Source organism: Crinia signifera, chromosome 1, assembly GCF_055691185.1.
Source record: "Crinia signifera chromosome 1, ASM5569118v1, whole genome shotgun sequence".
Classification (NCBI taxonomy): Eukaryota; Metazoa; Chordata; class Amphibia; order Anura; family Myobatrachidae; genus Crinia; species Crinia signifera.
Window position 1 is genome coordinate 332,684,583 of NC_139217.1, and position 15,530 is coordinate 332,700,112.

Below are 15,530 nucleotides of genomic sequence, written 5' to 3' on the forward strand. Positions count from 1 at the left end.
GTAAACCTACTCACTTCCTATCCCGCAAAGGGGGCAGCTACAGGTGCACTGGCTGTGTAACCTGTAGCTACATGACTTCTGGTACATCTTTCCGTCATCCCCACACGGGCAAGGTATATAACATCAAACATGTGCTAACGTGTATGTCAAACTATGTTGTTTATTTGTTGACATGCCCGTGTGGGTTGAACTATGTCGTTAAAACCATTTGCACAATTAAGGAGCGCATGGCAAACCACAGGACGGCCATTTGGGCAGCTTTAGAAAAGGGCCACAGTGAGCAAACAGTGGCCAGACATTTTCTGGAGGCCAGGCATGGGGTGGCTAATCTACGGTTCCAGTTAATTGACCAGGCACCCGAGTCCCTGAGAGGGGGGGACAGAGGGAAGAACCTCCTTCAAATTGAGAGTAGGTGGATCCATACATTGGGGACCCTAAAACCTGGAGGTCTTAACGAAACTCTGAATTTAGGTAGCTTCTTGTAGGAGCATGACAGGAGACACTAATACTCCTTATCATAATACATTTTTGAAGGGGGTCATATTATATTGCATCTTGTATAATAGCAGTGTTGAAGGATCTGCAGATGTTGTTTATTATTAGTAGGATTGTCTGGTATGTCCACGATTAATCCCTGAACGGCATAGATATTACAAAAGAAATACTAAGATCTATACAATAGTATTAACATCATTATATATGGATTATATGGCACCACACTGCCATCTGGTGGTTGCTCAATTGTAACAAGCCCAGGGAAGGTGCACTCGTTTTTTTACACAAAGATTCTTTTATTAAGTGTTGTTTTGTAATGTATTCACTGTCATTAGAGCACTGTTTAATATTGTATAACATTGATGACAAGCACTTAGCACTTTATCAGTATTTTAAAGTATTGGCATTATTTCACTTTTCCCTAGTGTGGCCTCCTCCACTGCCAAGACGGACGGGTCACTTCCGGGAGATCCCGGAAGTTGTCAGAAGGAGTCCCAGATGGAGGAGGAAGCTACATGGCGGGTCCCCTATATGTAAGTTCATTTTTTTCTGTACACTGTTGTTGCACGTTTGACTGTCTTCTGGTCCTGACGAAGGGTTAACTCCCGAAACGCCGTTGACCACCTAGAAGCTAATAAATCACTTTTGCTTTCACAAGTCCCGGAGTGACGCCTCTATTTTGGAAAGTGTACTGGTGGCTGCAACGCCACATAGGAAGGCACCCGGGCAAGCAAAATCATCGATAAGCGAGGAGTGCCGGACATTCACCTACCTGTGTATATATATATATATATATATAATCCACGTGAGCCCGGCACTCAGGCCCCCAAAGGGTTATCTTGCTCAGTTGCCCTCCGCACAAGCGAAATGCTTGATGTACACAGCTCCAGAACAGCACTCTGAGACTTGCTTGAAAATGACAAAAGTGAACTTTATTGTCTAAATGTTTCGGGGTGGCTACCCCGTCTTCAGGACAAAAAACAAAGTGAACACACTGTGATATAAATACCCCACACAAAACTTACCCCTCCCGTCGGCTTTCCCGCGCCTCCAGAGCCGCCTCCCATCGTCGCCGTCCATTCACCGGATGTCTGTAAGCCGGAAGTTGCTGCGCTGACTCCGGCGGTTGCCAAGGCGACCAGAGGACTCTCACCCCTCTGGTACGCCCATCACCATCCTGCATCATCACGTCTCCCTCCTCCATTCTCCGGGTACTTCCGGGGATGCCTGGGTGGGTTGTCATAGAAACGCTGAAGCCCCTGTATAAAATACACAATAGGTAGATATATTAAGAAAGTGTTACAGAACCAGACATATTATTTTAAACACAGTGTGGGCTAAGCCCTGAGCTAATATACTAATATTTTAAAACATTAGTGTACATTACAGGGTGATCCTGGTGAATAAAACACATATAAAACAGAGCTCCCAAAAAAAACTATTTTCTTATTGTTCTCGCACTCAATTTAATATGGGGAGCCCTTACGTTGAAGTGCACTAATTCTAAATGTGATATATGAAGTGCCAATACCATGCTAAAGAATGTATATTTGTGTCAAAAGTGCACATTAAAATGCAATGCCCCGGGGGGCACATACTGACATGGCTGGTCAAAAAGTGGAGACCCAATGCAGTTAACCTGGATTGGGGTCACCTTCCTCAATATTTATTGATGTCCTGCTGCTATATTACTTGACATGGGTAACACAGACTATAGCTATACCCAATCTGCTTCAAAAGAGGTTAGGGTGCCCTATCATTCTGATAAATGGTACTCATAAAAAATGTATGAGGCCTAGGGATTCATTAAGCCCTTTGGGTTTTAACATATGTAACCTAGAGATCCAATGGGCTTCTAATTGTAGTACAGGTCGAGTATCCCGTATCCGAGTATCCGTTATCCGAATTATTCCGAAATACGGACATTCCAGAAAGTGAAAAAAAAAATTTTTTTTGCTAAAAACTCACTGGGGACATTTGTAACAGCATCACTGGGGACATGATATGTAACTGGCACTATATATGTGCAAGACAATGATTGCTTGGCATTCAAATTCAGTGCTGAGATAGTACACACATTTTGTTTCACGTTTTGAAACCTTGTTTTTTGAACAATTAAAATATATTTGTGTGTATTTTATGTGGTAATAAAATATATTTGTGTGTATATTATGTGTTTATACAGCATACATGCAAGATACTTCAAAATACATCATTGAAATATTAAAATATTCCGAAATACGGAATAATCCGTTATCCAAAATTCTCCTGGTCCCGAGCATTTTGGATACGGGATACTCAACCTGTAGTGCTTTTCCCCGATTGCCACCTCTTAAGCTATCTGGTACTTGGTCTATGATTTTATATTTCAGGGTAGCCATGCCATGCTTCATGTTGGCAAAGTGCCTGGCAACTGGCTGTTCACTGGTCCCAGTGTTCAGGGCCTGGCGGATGGCCTGGCGGTGTTGTGCCATGCGGACCTTAAACTGGCACTCTGTTTTTCTGATGTAATAAAGCCCGCATGGACACATCACCGCATACACCACGAAATTCGAGGTGCAAGTTAGGGGCCCATTGATCTTATATCTCTTCCCAGAATTTGGGTGTAAAATGGTATCCCCTATGGCCATGTAACTACATTTCCGGCAGCCCAAACATTTATAGCATCCGTTACGTCTGCTCAAAAATGTTTCCGCAACCGTGGTCTTCTTCTTTTTAAATTGGGTGATGTCAGTCTTAACCACTAGGTCCCTGATGTTATGCCCTCTGGTGTAACAGGGCATGAGACGGGTTTGTTTGAAGCATTGTAGCTCAGGATCAGTGGCCACAATGGGCCAGAGTTCCTTTGCTCTTCTGGTTGTCTCACTACTATTTACCGTGTATTGGTTAACCCAAGGGAACACTTGTTCTGTTTTTTTTTCTTTTTTATTTGGGTAACAAGCTCTATTCTATTTTTCTGTCGAGCTTTCTGCAAGGCTGGTACCAGGGTACCCCCGTTCCCTAAATTTAGAAAACATCACTGTTAGTTGTTAATCAAGAATGTCCTGATCATTGGTAGTACAGCACACACGGATGAACTGGGAATATGGAAGGCTGCGCACCGCAGCTCATGGATGATGGCTCTCGTACCGCAAAAGCGTATTGCGGTCCGTGGGTTTGGTGTAAAGAGAGGTCTCAATTTTCCCCTTCTCTACCTTCAAAAGGATATCCAAAAAACAAATTTTCGTTTTGCTACTATTTAAAGTAAGATTTATGGGACTGTCCAAATGATGGATTGCTATCCTGAACAAGTGCGCAATGGACCTGATTTTATTGGTGGTGGAGGAGGCAACCAGGGAGCATACGTGACATTGGATAAAATCTCTGCATTCCAACAAGAACATCAGATTTCCAATGACCCAGAACATAAACCCACCTAGAATCACAGCTCGAACAATATCGAATTGAGCTGTTGAAATATAAAAGAGAAAAATTCTGCAAGGTGCAACAAGACTATGCCACTCATCGCGTATACAATTGGCTCAACAATATACAGTTAAATCCTAAGAAAACTTCTGGCCCCAGATTCCGTAGACAATACGCATATCCACATGTCTCTAGTACCTCAGCAAGTGAGTTGGAAGAACAGCCATCGGGATCCGCTTCCACAGGTTCCCTCCCTTTAGGGGTCAACACCCGGGCACTCACAACCGGCAGAGGCAGAGGCCGACCCGTCGGGGGGACAAACAAGGCGGCAAAAAGAGACCCCCCCGCGGAGAGCCAAAGTTTAATATTCAACCTATCTCCAGTTCCCCTTATGGTGACAGAAGAACAGGTCCTCAGTAAGGGACTGTCTTTTGTCCCCACCAATAGGGGTAACGCATTCCAATGGAAATTTGACACTTTTAAGTTGCATCGGGCTTTAAAATTAAAATAACATTTTCAAAAGAATCCAGTAATGGCTCAGAGCCCATCTCTACCCGACAGGATCCAGAAACTGGGGCCAAGGTCTCGTTTTGACCCACAGTCACACAGTGCGTCTATTAAGACTTTAAACTGTCTCCTAGAACAAGCAGAATCCCTCCCTGTCGACAGACCGGTCCATTCTAATTTAACCCGGGAAAAAGCCTCAGCATTAAAAGCATTAAGTCAAAGACAAGACATCATAATACGAGGGGCAGACAAAGGCGGGTCCATTGTCATACAAAGTATTGAGAAGTATGCCACAGAATGTCAAAGACTTTTAGGTGATTCTAACACGTATGAGCTGTTGTCCAGACACCCCACTTGGCCATTTCAACAAGAACTGAGTGGCATATTAGACGAGGCCATCACAGAAGGGACTATCTCCAAGTCACTAAGGGTCAAACTTTTTGTAGAGTTTCCCAAAGTCCCAATTTTTTATAGCATCCCAAAAATTCACAAGGATGCCCGGTGCCCCCATGGTCGGCCCATAATTTCGGCCAGGGGGTCATTGTGCGAGTCCTTGGCTATCTACCTGGATGCTTTTTTGCAAGGCACGTTCACTTAATTACGTGATTCAGGGATGTTGTTGCATAGAATGATGGAGATAGATGTTGTCCCAGAAGGCCTGGTGTTGGCAACTTTAGACGTGACAAGCCTCTACACATGTATTCCACATGAGATGGGACTCACAGCGTTAAGGAGGCTTGTCACGGGTAATCCCAGGTATACTGGTCCTGACATTGAACTGCTAGGGTTTACCCTCTCCCACAATAATTTCTTGTATGACGGGCAATTTTATCGCCAAGTCACAGGGTGTGCGATGGGGTCCCCAGTGGCCCCATCGTTCGCCAATATTTACATGTGGGAGACTGAATGTAACATTTTCTTTTCTTCTCCTAGTGTCACCCATTTTTGTTTATTTCCGGTACATAGATGATCTTATGGTTCTGTGGACCGGGGATGAACTTACACTAGAAGACATAGTAGTCCAACAGAATTTATCTGACAGTCCCATAAAACTTACATTAAATAGTAGCAAAATGGAAATTTGTTTTTTGGATATCCTTTTGAAGGTAGAGAAAGGGAAAATTGAGACCTCTCTTTACACCAAACCCATGGACCGCAATACGCTTTTGCGGTACAAGAGCCATCACCCATGAGCTGCAGTGCGCGGCCTTCCATATTCCCAGTTCATCCGTGTGTGCCGTACTACCAGTGATCAGGACATTCTTGATCAACAACTAACAGTGATGTTTTCTAAATTTAGGGAATGGGGGTACCCTGCTAAGGAATTACAAGCCTTGCAGAAAGCTCGACAGAAAAATAGAATAGAGCTTGTTACCTAAATAAAAAAGAAAAAAAAACAGAACAAGTGTTCCCTTGGGTTAACCAATACACGGTAAATAGTAGTGAGACAACCAGAAGAGCAAAGGAACTCTGGCCTATTATGGCCACTGATCCTGAGCTACAATGCTTCAAACAAACCCGTCTCATGCCCTGTTACACCAGAGGGTGTAACATCAGGGACCTAGTGGTTAAGACTGACATCACCCAATTTAAAAAGAAGAAGATCACGGTTGCGGAAACATTTTAGAGCAGACGTAACGGATGCTATAAATGTTTGGGCTGCCTGAAATGTAGTTACATGGCCATAGGGGATACCATTTTACACCCACATTCTGGGAAGAGATATAAGATCAATTGGCCCCTAATTTACACCTCGAATTTCGTGGTGTATGCGGTGATGTGTCCATGCGGGCTTTATTACATCGGAAAAACTGAGTGCCAGTTTAAGGTCCGCATGGCACAACACCGCCAGGCCATCCGCCAGGCCCTGAACACTGGGACCAGTGAACAGCCAGTCGCCAGGCACTTTGCCAGCATGAAGACCACGTGTCAGCTTTGGGGAGCCAGCAGTGTGTGGGGAGTGCCCGCCGTGAGGGCCCTGGGAAGTTGTTGTACCGGGGCCCAGGATTTCTCTTGGCGGCCCTGGGTTTGTGCTGTGCAGACTCAGAGGCGTGTTGTGCAGAGGGGTGTTGTGCAATGCAGAAGAGTTTGTGCTGTGCAGAGGGGTTTGTGGCAGTGCAGTGCAGAGCTGAGGGGTTTGTGCAGTGCAGAGGGGTGTGTGCTGTGCAAACTGCAGAGGGGTTTGTGTGCTGGGGTTTGTGCTAGGTTACATATATATATATATATATATATATATATATAGATAGATATATAGATAGATATATAGATATATATATATAGATAGATAGATAGATAGATAGATATATAGATAGATATGAATATATATCTATATCTATCTATATATATATATATATATATAGATATATATATATATATCTATATATATATAGGGTGGACAATTAGAGGCAAGCACACCAAATAAAGTTGAAAGCATGAGAGTCTTTATCATAAAAGTGAAGGCAAAAATCCAACTTGCAGTATAATCATGACAAAAGGTTTGTTACCAATGCAGGAGATCATCATCCAATATGCAAATAGCAAAAGTACAGGACTGCAGGGATGCCATATTCATAGCTCGATGTATATATATAAAATTAATTATACTGTAGTAATTGTACTGGTCGTACCGGCTGGCTGTCAGTCAGTGTAGTGGGGTACACAGGCAGGCAGGCAGTCAGTCAGCTTTTCATTGTTAATTTTTTTTTCATTGTGGTGTGTGGTCACTGTGGTGTACTGCAATCCAATACACCATGTACTACTGTCCGAAGCAGAACAAGTTCTGTGTGTGATTGTTCTGCCTCCACAGTCCACGCAGTGTTATACATGACCCATCCATTAAAAAAAAAATCAATAAAAATAAATTTTGCTGTTCTTTATTTCTTTGGTGTATACTGCACCCCAATAGTATACCACAAGTTCCGCGTGAGATTTTTCTGCATCCACACAGCGTTATACAAGCTGCGCATTAAAAATAATTAAAGTAATAAAATCCAATCAATTTTTCTCTTTAATTAATTTAATTTGTTTTTAATGTGCAGCTTGTATTATACAAGCTGCACATTAAAAACAAATTTAATTAATTATTATAAGGTCCATGTGTGATTGTTCGGCCTTCATGCAGCATTATACAAGCTGCGCATTAAAAACAACTTTAATTAAAGTAAAAACATCCAAATCAATTTTTCTCTTCTTTATTCATTGTTTGTGTGTACTGCACCCATAGTATACTGTCAGAAGTTCCGTGTGTGATTGTTCGGCCTTCATGCAGTATTATACAAGCTGCGCATTAAAAACAACTTTAATTAAAGTAAAAACATCCAAATCAATTTTTCTCTTCTTTATTCATTGTTTGTGTGTACTGCACCCATAGTATACTGTCAGAAGGTCCGTGTGATTGTTCGGCCTTCATGCAGCATTATACAAGTTGTGCATTAAAAATAAATTAAGATATTAAACTAAAAAAATCCAAATAAATTTTTCTCTTCTTTATTCTTTGTGTGTACTGCACCCCTAGTATACTGTCAGAAGTTCCGTGTGTGATTGTTCAGCCTCCACGCAGCGTTATACAAGCTGCGCATTAAACAAAATAAAATACAAAAAAAAAATATTTTGCTCTTCTTTATTGTTTGTGTGTACTGCACACCAATACACCATACTGATACTGTCAGAAGTTCTGTGTGTTACTAAACAGCCAGCTTGCTGCAGACCTTGGCCTAAATTGAATGAAAACAACATTGTGAGCTGTAAAGTGGTCAAAATTGTCTGGAAAGGTCTGGAAATGTATGTTATTGAGGTTAATATTACTCTAGGGCAGTGGTTCCCAAACTGTGCGCCGTGGCTCCCTGGGGTGCCTCGGTACACATGCAGGGATGCCCTGGATTGGTGCTCCAGGACCAACTCAAATTATTAATGGTTAATTGTTTATGAGCAAAATCAGTGCTGGTGGCTGCCAATCATAAAATGTGTACAAACAGAAGCAAATCCTGCCCTTTACCACACAACTAACCCTAAGAATCACATATAAACCCAATCTAATTAATTTAGGGGGGGCCTAGGGGTGCTGTAAAAAAAATTCTGATACTCTAGGGTGCCGTGAATTCAAAAAGATTGGGAACCCCTGCTCTAGGGACAAAAAATGCAAAAATTACGCGATTTTGGTCCAAAGCCTTTCACCGCTGTTTGACAAAGCCAAATCCAAATCCCGGCGACGAATCCAAATCCAAATCTTTGGCCCCGGCGCTCATCTCTAGTCTCTACCTGCCCACTGTACTATCTTGGAATATGGCATTGCCATCGACTGATACATACAATTGGTCAACCACTGAAGGTCGACAGGTCTTAGGTCGACACCTGAAATAGGTTGACCTGGTTAAGGTTGACAGGGTCGGAAGGTCGACACAAGCATTAGGTAGATAATAAGAAGGTCGACAGTCAATATGTCTAAATGATTTTTTCATGTTTTTTTCCCGAATGTCGACATAGATGACATGGACACACATGGCTTGTTGCACTTGCCATGCTTCGGGCATGGTGCCTCACTGCACTCGGCACACTATTATATTCTCTCACCATGCCATAATGAATGGTAGGGCATGAAGTAATGTGAAAGTGAAAAACTCATGTTGACCTTTTGACTGTTGACCATCCTATTGTCGACCTAATGATTGCGTCAACCTTCCACCTTTGTCAACCTTATCCAAGTTGACATATTTCAGTTGTCGACCTAAGCCCTTTCAACCTCCAATGGTTGACCCCGTGTACGTTAACCTAGTGACCATGGCCGTTATTCTGGTTCACTCGCAAAGGCAAATTACTTCTCAAAATGGATAAAACCATGTGCGCTGCAGATGGGGCAGATGTTACTTGTGCAGAGAGAATTAGATTTGGGTGGGGTTTTACTTCAAAGTGAGATCTATATTGCAGTGTAAAAATAAAGCAGTCAGTATTTTCCCTGCATGGAAACAAAACAACTCACCAAATCAAACTCTCTTTGCACATGTTACATCTGCCCCCCCCCCCCCCCCCCCCAGGGCCGGATTTGTGCCTAGGCCCGTGAGGCACCGGCCTCAGGGCGGCACCAATTAAGGGCGGCATGCAGGCTGACATTCTGTTAAATGGCAGAGTGGGTGGGCATCGGCGAGTGACAAGCGCCGCCGCCCCAGACATGAATTATCATATGTCGGCGGCAGCGCCGCTCGTCACCCGCCACTGCCTACCCACTCTGCCATGCACATTACATCACTTAGTGGCTGGGTCCGACGGTCCCCTGCATGTCTGGAACACACAGTCTATTGGCTGCTGTGTATCCAACAGCTGAGCTGAGCGGCGCGCAGATCCTCCTTGCGCTCAGTCAGTTACAGTGTGTGAGCCGGAGAGAGACTGATGGAGACACTGTGCTAATCACTGTACTAATAAGTGCCTCCCTCCCTCCGGATCCTCCGTACAGTGAGCAGTCCAGAGTGCTTAAAAAAATATTAAGGTGGGCTACAGTTTTTAATGAAATATATAAATAACAATGTATATACATATATGATTACTTTAAAATAGGGGGGGGGCACAAAAATGTTGTGCCTAGGGGCGGCCTGACCCCTAAATTCGCCCCTGAAGATAGAGCCAGGTCACTTGCCATCCTTTTTGTTTCTGTACATGTAAGCGTTACATGGTAAATAGTAACTACAAACAGATGAGAGGTGCAGGTAGAAAATGTTTTCTGTCTTCCTATTAATGATGATCAATTTCTAAAGATTGAGTACATTATGCACATGGACGATATAAAAACCATAATAAAAGTTAATAGTGTGAACAGAGCACTGATTAATAATGCCATCTGTTGTATCAAAGTTGTGTCATAATGCCATTAGGGGACCAAAGTCCCAATAAATGTGATTACTGGCATTAGCACCACAAAATTCTAGTTCACTCTGGGCCTTATTCTGGTCGATGCGTAATTTTCCGAATTCTTTCGGATGGTGTTTTTTAGCCGTCTGCGCATGCATGGGCAATGCTATGCGCATGTGCCACGCAAGGTCTCCGTACTCGTTCTCACTAATACCGTACATAAAAGTGCACCGTATTCACTCGGGAAATATGGGCGTAATATGGGCGTCATTCGGAAGTACACAGGGGCGTAGTCTCAAAGTGGGCTAAACTGGGCGTAAACATGGGCGTACACGAGGGAGTGCACTAATTCTGGTAGGCGTGCATTCGGACAGCACACCGACTGCACACGAACAAAAAGGCAGGAAATATGCGGTCTTCATAAGCAAGTATTGCTTTGCGGACACCACTCGGTCATGCGCTAGGCATTCGGAACGCCCAATCAGTATGGCCGCACCTGAACCAATGTCAGCTGAACACAATACAATCCACTCCTTTACTCATTAATTACACTGTTTTCATTGCTTCAATTGGAACCATTGCAGCTTAAATGGACCATTACAAAACACACAAATATATGCTGAAAGCACGGCTGCATTTTTTACACACATTTACACTGTAAGCAATGGACAGAACTTGCTATCACTAATATAAATGTATATGTCACTTTTACATTCACCAATAACAGCACACATTTGGGGATAAAAAGAAAAATTTATTACAGGAAGATTTAAAACATAACATTTTAAAAGCATGTTCTTTGGCACATGCCAAAAATTAAAGTTTCCATATCAGGAATTTTAAATTGAAAAAAAAAAAAATATGTATTCTTTGCATACATAACCACAGCAGAATCATTAGGAACACATCAGGTGGCTTCACAACAAAAGTATAGCACCAACACTTCAAATACAGCAGACAATAATGGTAGCCGAAAGAGGGCAACAGGGGAACCAAACAAAACATTCGAACCGAGGGCAAATGTGGGTACCCTGTGCACGGTATTGGATTGCACACAGGAAGCTGACACACACAGTTAAATGAAAGATTTGGGAAGACATAAGGGTGGAGATTAATGCGGACACAAGTTCATTTGCGGGACTTTTTGGCCGTGGTAGGGCCCTTGCCACGTGCAGCAGCTCCTTGGCCACGGCCAAGTTGGGATGGTGGGGCAGGTGGAGCAGATGCTGTTGAAGGGGGGGATGGTGTTCCCCTTCTGCCAGCAGGGAGTGCTGGTGTTGGAAATGCACCAGAAATGACTGACAATAGGGCCCTATTGGTGGTAACTAGCTCCACCATAAGCTCATTATGGTGGAGGAGGAGGTCATTTTGGCGCAGGGCTTGATCTGCCAGCACCTGGAGGCTGGCAGCTATGGCCTGCTGGGTGCCAGCCATGGCCTGCTGGGTGTCAGCAATTGCATGCTGGCTTCCAGCTATTGCCTGCTGGGTGCTGACAATACCCTGCATGACCTCCTCGGTCCTATGCAGCGGCTCTGATGCTAACTCTCCCTGCTGGCGAATCTGCCCAAGCATCTGCACCCACCTGTCCAAATCCGGTGTGGCCGTTGGCTGCTGCTGCTGCACATGGCTGCCACTGGTGGCAGGTGGCACTGACTCCTCCGCCTCCTCAAGAGATTCACGACCAAATGGTGGGGATGCTGCTGAAAGAGAAACTTACAATTACAACACATTCCTGGAAAATTAGTACAAACTACTTATGCCATGCAAACAAATTACCTTCTAAATCAGCAACAAAAACGTCCACTGGGGCCTCACTATCCATGTTGTTCACCCCCCGGACCTCCTCAATTGCTATACAGCCCTCAGCCATCTCCTCCAGGGGGGTGAGCTTCAGAGGTGTGGCTGTGTTCCCACCGTTTGGTCAGTTTCTTCTTGAGGTTGGTTTTGAAGTCATGCCACCTGCAACCAAAGTTTACATATTACTACATGTCACTCCTGACGTTTGATGTAGCAGCCATTGCAATCTGCTACAGATTACAACATGTGCTTCATTCCACATAATTTACATTATGTTAAACTATAAAACCAACCCTTAGAAGATACATTCACACTCACCCTACAATAAATATAGACTAAGTGACATGGCAATCATGTCTGTTGCTCCTAGCAACGTGACCGACCATTTACCAACTCCATCTAACATCTATTAAAGACATTACTGGTCTTGTTCTGCTCAAATGTAACATACTTGAACTTGCCTCTTCTTCACATGCTCCGCCTCACGAACTTGTGGAGCTACCGCATTAATCTCCACAGTTATGTCCTCCCAAATCTTCCATCTCCTTGTGTGTGTCAACCTCTCCTGTACACACTCTATCCAATCCCGTGCATGGGGTATCAGTATGGCAAGCTCCTGCGGTTCGAATGCCATGTTCCTGCTGCTTGGTTCCTCTGTTGGCCTCTTTCGGCCACGCCCACGGCCACGGCCACCAGTCACTGTACTTGAAGTGCTGGCCAGGCTACTCTCTTGGGAAGCCACCTGCTGTGTTCCCAATGATTCTGCTGAGGCAGAAGATGTCCCAGCTGCAGATTGGGCATCTGTCGATAGGGCTGATGTTGATGGCCCAGCTGCCTGCTCTCCTCCCAATGGCTGGTCTCTGTTGATGGGCACATAGGAGTCCAGCCGAGCTATGAGGCTCTGATACTCTTGCTCTCCCTCTGATTGAAAACCAGACATGTTTGCAACACCATTTTGTTATTCTAGCACACCTTTTTATACAATTTCTGTCATTGGCGTACATCAGCCACACCCTGCATTCTTTGCGGCAGCGTTTCATATAGCAGCGTTCCGTACAGCAGCGTACACCGTGCGGCGCTTAGGCCACGCCCATACCAGCGGACAAACAAAAGTACAAAACCAGGCATACTTTCAAAGTCTGATTTTGTACTTATTGGCAGATTTGAACACCAATAAACACCTACAACTTTGGCCAGACATAAAATCTATATGTGAATGTTCATTTGTACTGTGCACTTGTTTGGTATGTACAACAAATGACACTAACCCATTCCATATGTTAATCCAGTCCACAACTCATGCATTAGTAATCACTGCTTGCATCCAAATCACATGTGATAGGCCTATAAATACTGCCTTGATGCTAGGTACATAAATGGCACCATGGGAATGGGAAAAGGTATAGCACTATTTTGTATGTTAGTGGTGTATTGCTTTCTGAACAATAAGGCTGACTAATGTAGTACCTTGTACAGATATGTGTAACTGTATATTGTGGCACACTATTTCACCTGTCGTTTTCTGCCATGTTTGGTGATTATATTGGTTTTCAAACTTCTTTCACCCTGTCTGTTTTGAATATACTGGCAAGGTTAGCTCGGCGATGCCAACCTACAGCAAGTGTTGTTTTGCCATGCGATGTTTTAGCCGTTTGTTGTGGCGCATACACGTTGTTAATGTAAAAATGAACAATAAAGTTAATACCAAATAACAATCTTACCAACCAATTACAGTCCATGATTGTTTGTGGTGCCCCATTGGGAAAATGGTGACCTACCATCGTGCTGCGCCATTCTGTGCTGCTGAGCTAAGGACCCTGGTCTCTGTAATGGAGACCAGGCTAGGGCGTGCGGGGCCCTTTATTACAAATGCACAAAAGCGCCAGGCCTATTGTGCAACCCGCAGACGGATCTTCGCACGCTTACAGGTGCGGAGGTCCGTGGCCCAATTGGAGCGAAGGTGGTCAGATCTGCGGTGCCGGCAGCCTGAGCTACTGCAACGCCTAAGGCTACAGATCGCAAGTTGTGAGTTTTTATGCAAATATTACATGTTTACCAGTGAATGTTTTAAATAGATTATTTATGTAAATGTGGGTAAATGGCTGTTAATGATTTGAAAAATCATTCACTATATATGTGTGACTTCCTGTTTGACATGCTGTAATGTAGGTATAATATGTCATTGTTTTTGGTGAATGGTGAATGAAAAAATCATGTGCCTTAATTAACACTCTGCATTTTTTATTTTTTAACAGCACGTGAACGCGCAAGACAGGCCCGGGAGGAGGCCGAGGAGTAGCAGGGCCGGGAGGAGGTGGCAGAGGAAGATGTTGTGGAGGAGGAGGTTGTGGAGGAGGAGGTTGTGGGGGAGGAGGTTGTGGAGGAGGAGGCTGCAGAGGTGGTTGTCGAGGAGGAGACTGCAGAGGTGGTGATCGAGGAGGAGGCTGCAGAGGTGGAGGTTGCGGAGGAGGAGTTTACGGAGGAGGAAGTGGGAGAGGAGGTGCTGACGGAGGAGGAGGCCTGTGAGGTGCAGGTGGCAGAAAGTGGTAGGTATACTTAATGCATCACTACTAATTTGTAGCCCTAATATTTGTAATGTAGCACTGCAGAATCAATTGTGTATTACTATAGTATTCAGTAAAAAAACAAAGTGGGTAACAACATACACACTTAGGGGTTAGATAGGGTGACCAAGTCATCCCTTTCATCTGGGACACATCTTAATCACACAGGTTCTGGGGATGGCTTTCACCTCGATTGAAACTGCCACAGATCCTGTGTAGTTAATCTGTATCATGGATTAAAGGGATGAGTTGGTGACCTTAGGGTTACAGGCCCCTGCTGCAAGCGTACAATCTGTAGCCTCATATAGGTGATTAGAGTTTATAGTTGAATTTTATTTCTAAACAAGATTAAGTATGGCATAAATGGAGTATGGACAGGCGTTGCTTATAATGGAGTCACACAGGGCCGGTGTAAGGCTTCTCATCACCCTAGGCAAAACTTCAACCTACTGCCACTCCCCCCCCCCCCCCCCATAATGCCACCAATAACCATATTCCAACATCAATGCATACTTGCCTAACATTCTGGAATGCCAGGGAGCCTCCAAAAATTGAGTGGTCTTCCCAGCCCCTCGGGTAGGTGGGAAAGACCCTGCTTTCTCTGGAGGCCCCCAGCACCCTCCCCTTTGCCACCCACGACAGAGTACAGGAAGAGAAGGCATCAAAATAGGAAAGTATGCCTCTAGAGGAAGTATGGAGGTGAGGTCGTAGAGGTTCCACAGCAACCACCTGCATTAAGTACAACAAGGATCCTCACAGACATCCTTGATTTTTTGCTAGGCAGACTTGGTGGTGCCCCCCTAGATCCTGGCACCCTAGGCAGCTGCCTAAAGCTGCCTAGTGGTAGAGCCGGTCCTGCAGTCACAAGTGGTCAGTGCCCATGGGCCCTCCTCTAGCTAGCCACCCCCTGTGGTTGGAATGTAT

The 15,530-nt window shown here is 44.3% G+C and overlaps 1 protein-coding gene across 2 annotated transcripts in view; it reads left to right on the forward strand.

The window, feature by feature from the left end:
- Positions 1-953: 953 nt before the first annotated feature.
- Positions 954-15,530, forward strand: part of PLA2G4C (phospholipase A2 group IVC) — a 107,070-nt gene continuing 92,493 nt past the window's right edge. The window contains exon 1 of one of the 2 annotated variants that reach the window (XM_083145248.1): positions 954-1,028. The gene's annotated coding sequence lies outside the window, so the exon portion shown is untranslated. The remainder of the gene's footprint in view (positions 1,029-15,530) is intronic. The other variant, XM_083145257.1, reaches the window with a different exon arrangement.